Source organism: Hyla sarda, chromosome 4, assembly GCF_029499605.1.
Source record: "Hyla sarda isolate aHylSar1 chromosome 4, aHylSar1.hap1, whole genome shotgun sequence".
Classification (NCBI taxonomy): domain Eukaryota; kingdom Metazoa; phylum Chordata; class Amphibia; order Anura; family Hylidae; genus Hyla; species Hyla sarda.
The window spans coordinates 408601069-408607571 of record NC_079192.1 but is presented as its reverse complement, the minus strand read 5'-3'; positions in this window follow the sequence as shown (position 1 = coordinate 408607571).

Genomic DNA, 6503 nt, shown 5'->3' with positions numbered 1-6503 from the left:
ATGTCATTTCCATAGAATGCCATACATGTATGTAACGGTGATCGCATGTGCACTGAAGCTCTGCTTACGTAATCACTGGGGATTCTGGCGGGGAATAATAGCTGATTCCAGCAGTAAAATAAAAAAGGGACTCCGTTCTTTGATCAGGTCACCAGGTATTCCGCCCCTAGACATATCATCCCTTATCTAAAGGATGATAGAGGGTCCCAAGCGGCAGGACCCCCGCGATCTCTCCTGCAGCGCCCCCCGTTCATGAGCTGCATGGAGCGAAGATCACTCCGTGGCTGATGAGGGGCCATACAGGGTCGGGGGTATCGTAACGTCACGCCCCGCCTCCTCAATGCAAGTCTATGGGAGGGGGCGTGACGGCTGTCACGCCCCCTCCCATAGGCTTGCATTGAGGGGGCGGGACGTGACATCATGAGGGTCGAAGCCGTGATGTCACGATACCCCCGCCCCTGTATCACCTGTCATTTAGATAGGGGATAAGATGTCTATGGGTGGAGTACCCCTTTAAAGAAGACCAATCACAGTGGAATGTGTTTATTATTGATTAAATCTACATAATCTACAAAAAAGTAAAACATTTTTTATATAATATATATCATTTTAAAAATAACTGTCTCCTGCCGACCAATTCTGAATAGTTGGCGTAAGACAGTCCCACCAGATGTTCCTGGGTTACCTTGCAGCACTACAATGCATTGCGGAACCCTTGTGACTATCCGGATGGATTGTGCTAACTAAGCGAGGTTTTAACATCGAGATCACTTATCAGTGTGAAAACATGCCGCAATGTATTGTGAGGGAAGTCGCATTGCCGCAAGGTAAGTCAGGAATATCCGACTATGCAGAATTGGTCTGGTAAAGTGGTAAATTAATAATCCCTTAAAGGGAATTTGTCAGCTGAAAAAATGTTAAACAAATTATCCCCTATCCACATGATAAGGGATAAGTGTTTGATCGCGGGGGGGGGTCCGACACCCTAAACGGGGCCACCACATTGCCGCGATGTGCAATGGCTAATGCGCGTAGCACCGATCTCACTGAGGTCGATGGTACGTTCCCTCTCCATGCAGCTCTATGGGAGAGACGGGGAGGCATGAAGGCTGCCTCTCCCATAGAACTACATGGAGACGTGTCGGCCGCGGCGCCATGCTGAGGCCGACACGCCTCCTGCACGGGAGAGCCACAGCAGAGCCGGGGTCCTGTGCAGGAGATCGCGGGGGTCCCAGTGTTCGGACCTCCCGTGATCAAACACTTATCCCCTATCTTGTGCATAGGGAATAAGTTGAAATCGATCAGATTTGCTTTCTTGCATTTTGCTTTCTTGCATTTGGTAACATTATATGTCACTACTTATGTAACATGACCATGTAAAAAACGTAATATTTCCAATAATAAACTAGAGCATTGATATACTATTGTGTAAAATCCTTATTTCTCCCGGCCGGACAATTACTGGGGTATACGGTGTCCATTTTAGCACAGCATCAGCCGTCAAGCTGTACCTCGCTCATCCTTCAGCCAAAACGGCGTCCCGCCTCCTCTGTCAGGCATCAGCCAAAACCTTTGTCATCCTTAAGTCTGTCATACCTCAGATGAAAATGAAAGTGCTGAGTCAGCAGAGCTTCGGCAGACCTGCTAGCACAGACAGTGTGTGATTGCTTGCCAGCACAGATACTGTGATTGGTTGATGGGAGTGTAGGTGTGTGCAGTTCCGCTCCTCTCATGTACCCAGCTTTTCCCGATTCCTGCAAAACAAGCCTACACTCTCAGCTTTTCCCCTATTTCTGCAAAACCTACAGTTATGTACCCAGCTGTAGGTTTATCAGGAATTGTTAAAAGCTCAGTACATAACTGTAGGTTTTACAGGAATCGGGAAAAGCTGAGTACATAACTGTAGGTGTTAGGATTCGGCAGGCTGGAGGTGGATCCTCTGTGTCAGAGAGGGATTGGCGTGGACCGTGCCGGTGGACCGGTTCTAAGTTGCTACTGGTTTTCACCAGAGCCCGCCGCAAAGCGGGATGATCTTGCAGTGGCGGTAACAACCAGGTCGTATCCACCGGCAACGGCTCGACCTCTCTGACTGCTGAGATAGGCATGGTACAAGGGATAAGGCAAGAGCAAGGTCGGACGTAGCAGAAGGTCAGGGCAGGCAGCAAGGATCGTAGTCAGGGGCAACGGCAGGAGGTCAGGAACACAAGCTAGGAACACACAAGGAAAGGCTTTCACTGGCACAAGGGATACAAGATCCGGCAAGGAAGTGCAGGGGAAGTGAGGTAATATAGCCAGGGAGCAGGTGGAAGCTAATTAGGCTGATTGGGCCAGGCACCAATCATTGGTGCACTGGCCCTTTAAATCTAGAGAGCTGGCGCGCGCGCCCTAAGGAGCGGAGCCGCGCGCGCCAGGACATGACAGCCGGGGACCGGGACAGGTGAGTGACTTGGGATGTGATTCGCGAGCGGGCGCGTCCCGCTATGCGAATCGCATCCCCGCCGGCAATGTCAGTGCAGCGCTCTCGGTCAGTGGGTCTGACCGGGGCGCTGCAGAGAGAGGGACGCGTAACAGTAGGTTTTGCAGGAATCGGGAAAAGCTGAGTACATAGCTGTAGGTTTTTCAGGAATCGGGAAAAGCTATGTACTCAGCTTTTCCCAATTCCTGAAAAACCTACAGCTATGTACTCAGCTTTTCCCGATTCCTTCAAAACCTACAGTTATGTACTCAGCTTTTCCTGATTCCTGAAAAACCTACAGCTGAGTACATAAATGTAGGTTTTGCAGGAATCGGGAAAAGCTGAGTACATAACTGTAGGTTTTGCAGGAATTGGGAAAAGCTGAGTACATAACTGTAGGTTTTGCAGGAATCAGGAAAAGCTGAGTAAATAACTGTAGGGTTTGCAGGAATAGGGGAGAAGCTGAGAGCGTAGGTTTGTTTTGCAGGAATCGGGAAAAGCTGGGTACATGAGAGGATTAGGGTTTGTAAAGAAGTGTGTCTAAACAGTGGAGCGGGACTGCACACACCTACGCTCCCATCAACCAATCACAGTATCTGTGCTGGCAGCCAATCACACAGTGTCTGTGCTGGCAGGTCTGCCGAATGTCTGCTCTGCTGACTCAGCACTTTCGTTTTCGTCTGAGGCATGAGAGAGTTTAGGTTGACAAAGGTTTTGCCTGACGCCTGACGGAGGAGGCGGGACACAGTTTTGGCTGAAGGATGAGGGAGGTACGGCTGGAAACTGACAGCAATTTGTCTGAGGGAGGAGGAGGGATGCCGTTTTGGCTGAAGGATGAGCGAGGTACAGCTGATGGATGATGCTGTCCTAAAATGGACACCGTAGGGGTAATTTCACTCATCAAATTGCTGCCAAATTCTGTGACAATCTATACCATAATTGAGGTATTTAATGTGCCATATCCGAATCTGGTAGGGAGAATCTCTGAGGATTAATTGACAAATCAACCAGAGAAAATTAGGTAAGCCATTGTCTTACCCCCCCACGTGTGATTTATCTCTTGCCTCTGAAACTCTCCTCTGAATCAGGTGGGTTACATGTGACATATACCTTTAGATTATTCCTCCGTGCTATGTTTGATAGATTGTGTTCCCAAGGTTTATTTCTGTATACTGTGATTTTGATGTGTGTTATTGTGTACCATCTTGTTCCTACTGGTGGCAAACCCACCAATTTAAACATCATCTGCAGCATAACAAAACTAATCCCCTATCCACAGGTCCGACCGCTGGGACCCCGCGTGATCACCCAAACGGGGCCCCCGCTTTGTCGCAGGGGGCCCCGTGTGAGCGGCAAATTCGCGTAGCGTCAACTTCAGTAAGGTTGGCGGTACGACCCCTTCCCATACAACTCTATTCATGCCTCCCCGCATCTCCCATAGAGATACATGGAGGAGGCGCGTCCTCCTGCATGGAAAAGCCTTGGCAGGACGCTGCAGATTTCCTTTAATGTAAAAAAAAAATCTAACAAGCAAAAGGGTCTTGGTGTATACCGTATTTTTCGCCCTATAGGACGCTCCGGCATATAAGACGCACCCAATTTTAAATGGGGAAAATCTAAAATACAATGTAAAGTATAGGTCACAGTGATCTTCAACCAGCAGACCTCCAGATGTTGCAAAACTACAACTCCCGGCATGCCCGGACAGCCGTTGGCTGTCCGGGCATGCCAGGAGTTGTAGTTTTGCAACATCTGGAGGTCCGCAGGTTGAAGACCACTGGTATAGGAGGTAATACTCACGTGTCCCCGCCGCTCCGGACCCGTCACCGCTGCCCTGGATGTTGCCCTCCATCGCTGTTGCCGCGTCCCAGGGGTGTCGTCGCTCCGGAACGTCTCTGCTGCCCGTTATCCTCGCTCTCCGTCGCCGCCATCACGTCGCTACGCACGCCGCTCCTATTGGATGACGGGATGACGTGATGATGACGAAGGAGAGCGCCAGCCATGCAGGGGATCCCGGCACGGAGCAGACACCGAGGAGGCAGGTAAGGTCCCTCCCGATGCAGACGGGTTAGTGTCACTTTCGCTTCAGACGCGGCGGTCAGCTTTGATCGCCGCGTCTGAAGGGTTAATACAGGGCATCGCCGCGATCGGTGATGTCCTGTATTAGCCGCGGGTCCCGGACGTTGATGGCCACAGGGACCGCCGCGATAAGTGTGTATTCGCCATTAGAGATGAGCGAATTTACAGTAAATTCGATTCGTCACGAACTTCTCGGCTCGGCAGTTGATGACTTTTCCTGCATAAATTAGTTCAGCCTTCAGGTGCTCCGGTGGGCTGGAAAAGGTGGATACAGTCCTAGGAGACTCTTTCCTAGGACTGTATCCACCTTTTCCAGCCACCGGAGCACCTGAAGGCTGAACTAATTTACGCAGGATAAGTCATCAACTGCCGAGCCGAGAAGTTCTCGACGAATCGAATTTACTGTAAGTTCGCTCATCTCTAGTGCCATTATATATATTTATTTCTCACACTTTTTTTTTTACTTGATATTTGTACTGTAAAGATTCATTTCTTATTAATGGCTTTTTGTGTATGTGCACTATTTTTGGTGTAGATCTGTACACAACAGAAGTCTAAACAAAATGTAAACAAGGCTTTATGTTCTGATAACTTGGTCCCTTTTGACACTTTACTCCTCTTCCTGAGTTAAAGACAAAAACCACCCTTAAATGAAATGGGTTCCTCAGGATTCTACACTGTTGATTAAAAGGAAACTGACAGCAGGGTCACCCACACTAACCTGAATATACAGGGAGATGGTCTGGGTGACCCTGTTTTTAGCGCTTTTTACTGAGCAAAAATTGGTGCAGCGGTTCATCATCCAACATTAATCTTGTTGCTATTATGGTCATTTGTTCTGTGCAATGGAGGCGGGCTGCTGTGTGTGTATTGCTTTCTCCTACCTGCTCTGTAAGGGTATGTTCACACCACGGAATTCCCCGTGGAAATCTGCGAGCGGAATTCCGCAGTGTGAACTTAACATTAGTGTGAATGGGTCTCCGCGAGACCCGTTCACACTGCGGAATTTCAGCGGCGGACAATTCCGCCGGTGAAATTGTTCAGCGCAAAGTAAGAACATGTTCGTTCTTTGCGCGGAAGTCTGCGAGCACTGCATAGCCGTCAATGGTGACGGTGCAGTGCCGCGCGGTCCTTCCGCCGCCGCCGCCTGCCAGTCTGAATCTCCGCTCGCTGAACGGAGATTCCGTTCACACTCTGTAGTGTGAACATACCCTAATACAAATATACGTGGATATGTTGGCAAGTATCCACCTACCTCAGATAAAGCAAAGCTCCCAGCAACTATACAAAAAATCTGATCAGACGGGAGCGCAGAAAACTTAACTTTTAATTTTGTCAAAGGATAAAACCACCACCTAGATAGCAAAAGTGTAATATGGTGGTAAATACTGAATTAACAGACGTACAACAGGCCTTGTACCCTGCACGGCTCCCCGGAGGACCGGATGCATCTTCATGTTTCTGATGGATGACGCTCACACTACTGGCCTGTACCTTATTTTGTTTGCATGTTGATATACCTACCTAGGCACATGCAAGTGGAGGCCCTTTTGCTGATGTGGTACTATTGTGTATACTAATTGGTGCTGCTACAATAACTCTAGTACCTTCTTTCTCCTGTGTATCTCTATACCTCTCATACGTACACCCAACTACCTGCCCCTGAGGAGGCCACATGAACTTGCTGTCCGAAACGTGTAGGGCGACTGAATATTGTGGTGTATGAGATATGATACTTATTGGTTACCTACCTACTACGGTACATATATTTTATTTTTATAACTTGGTGTAGGACCTGTTGTACGTCTGTTAACCCCTTAAGGACGCAGGACGTAAATGTACGTCCTGGTGAGGTGGTACTTAACGCACCAGGACGTACATTTACGTCCTGTGCATAACCGCGGGCATCGGAGCGATGGCCGTGTCATGCGCGGCTGATCCCGGCTGCTGATCGCAGCCAGGGACCCGC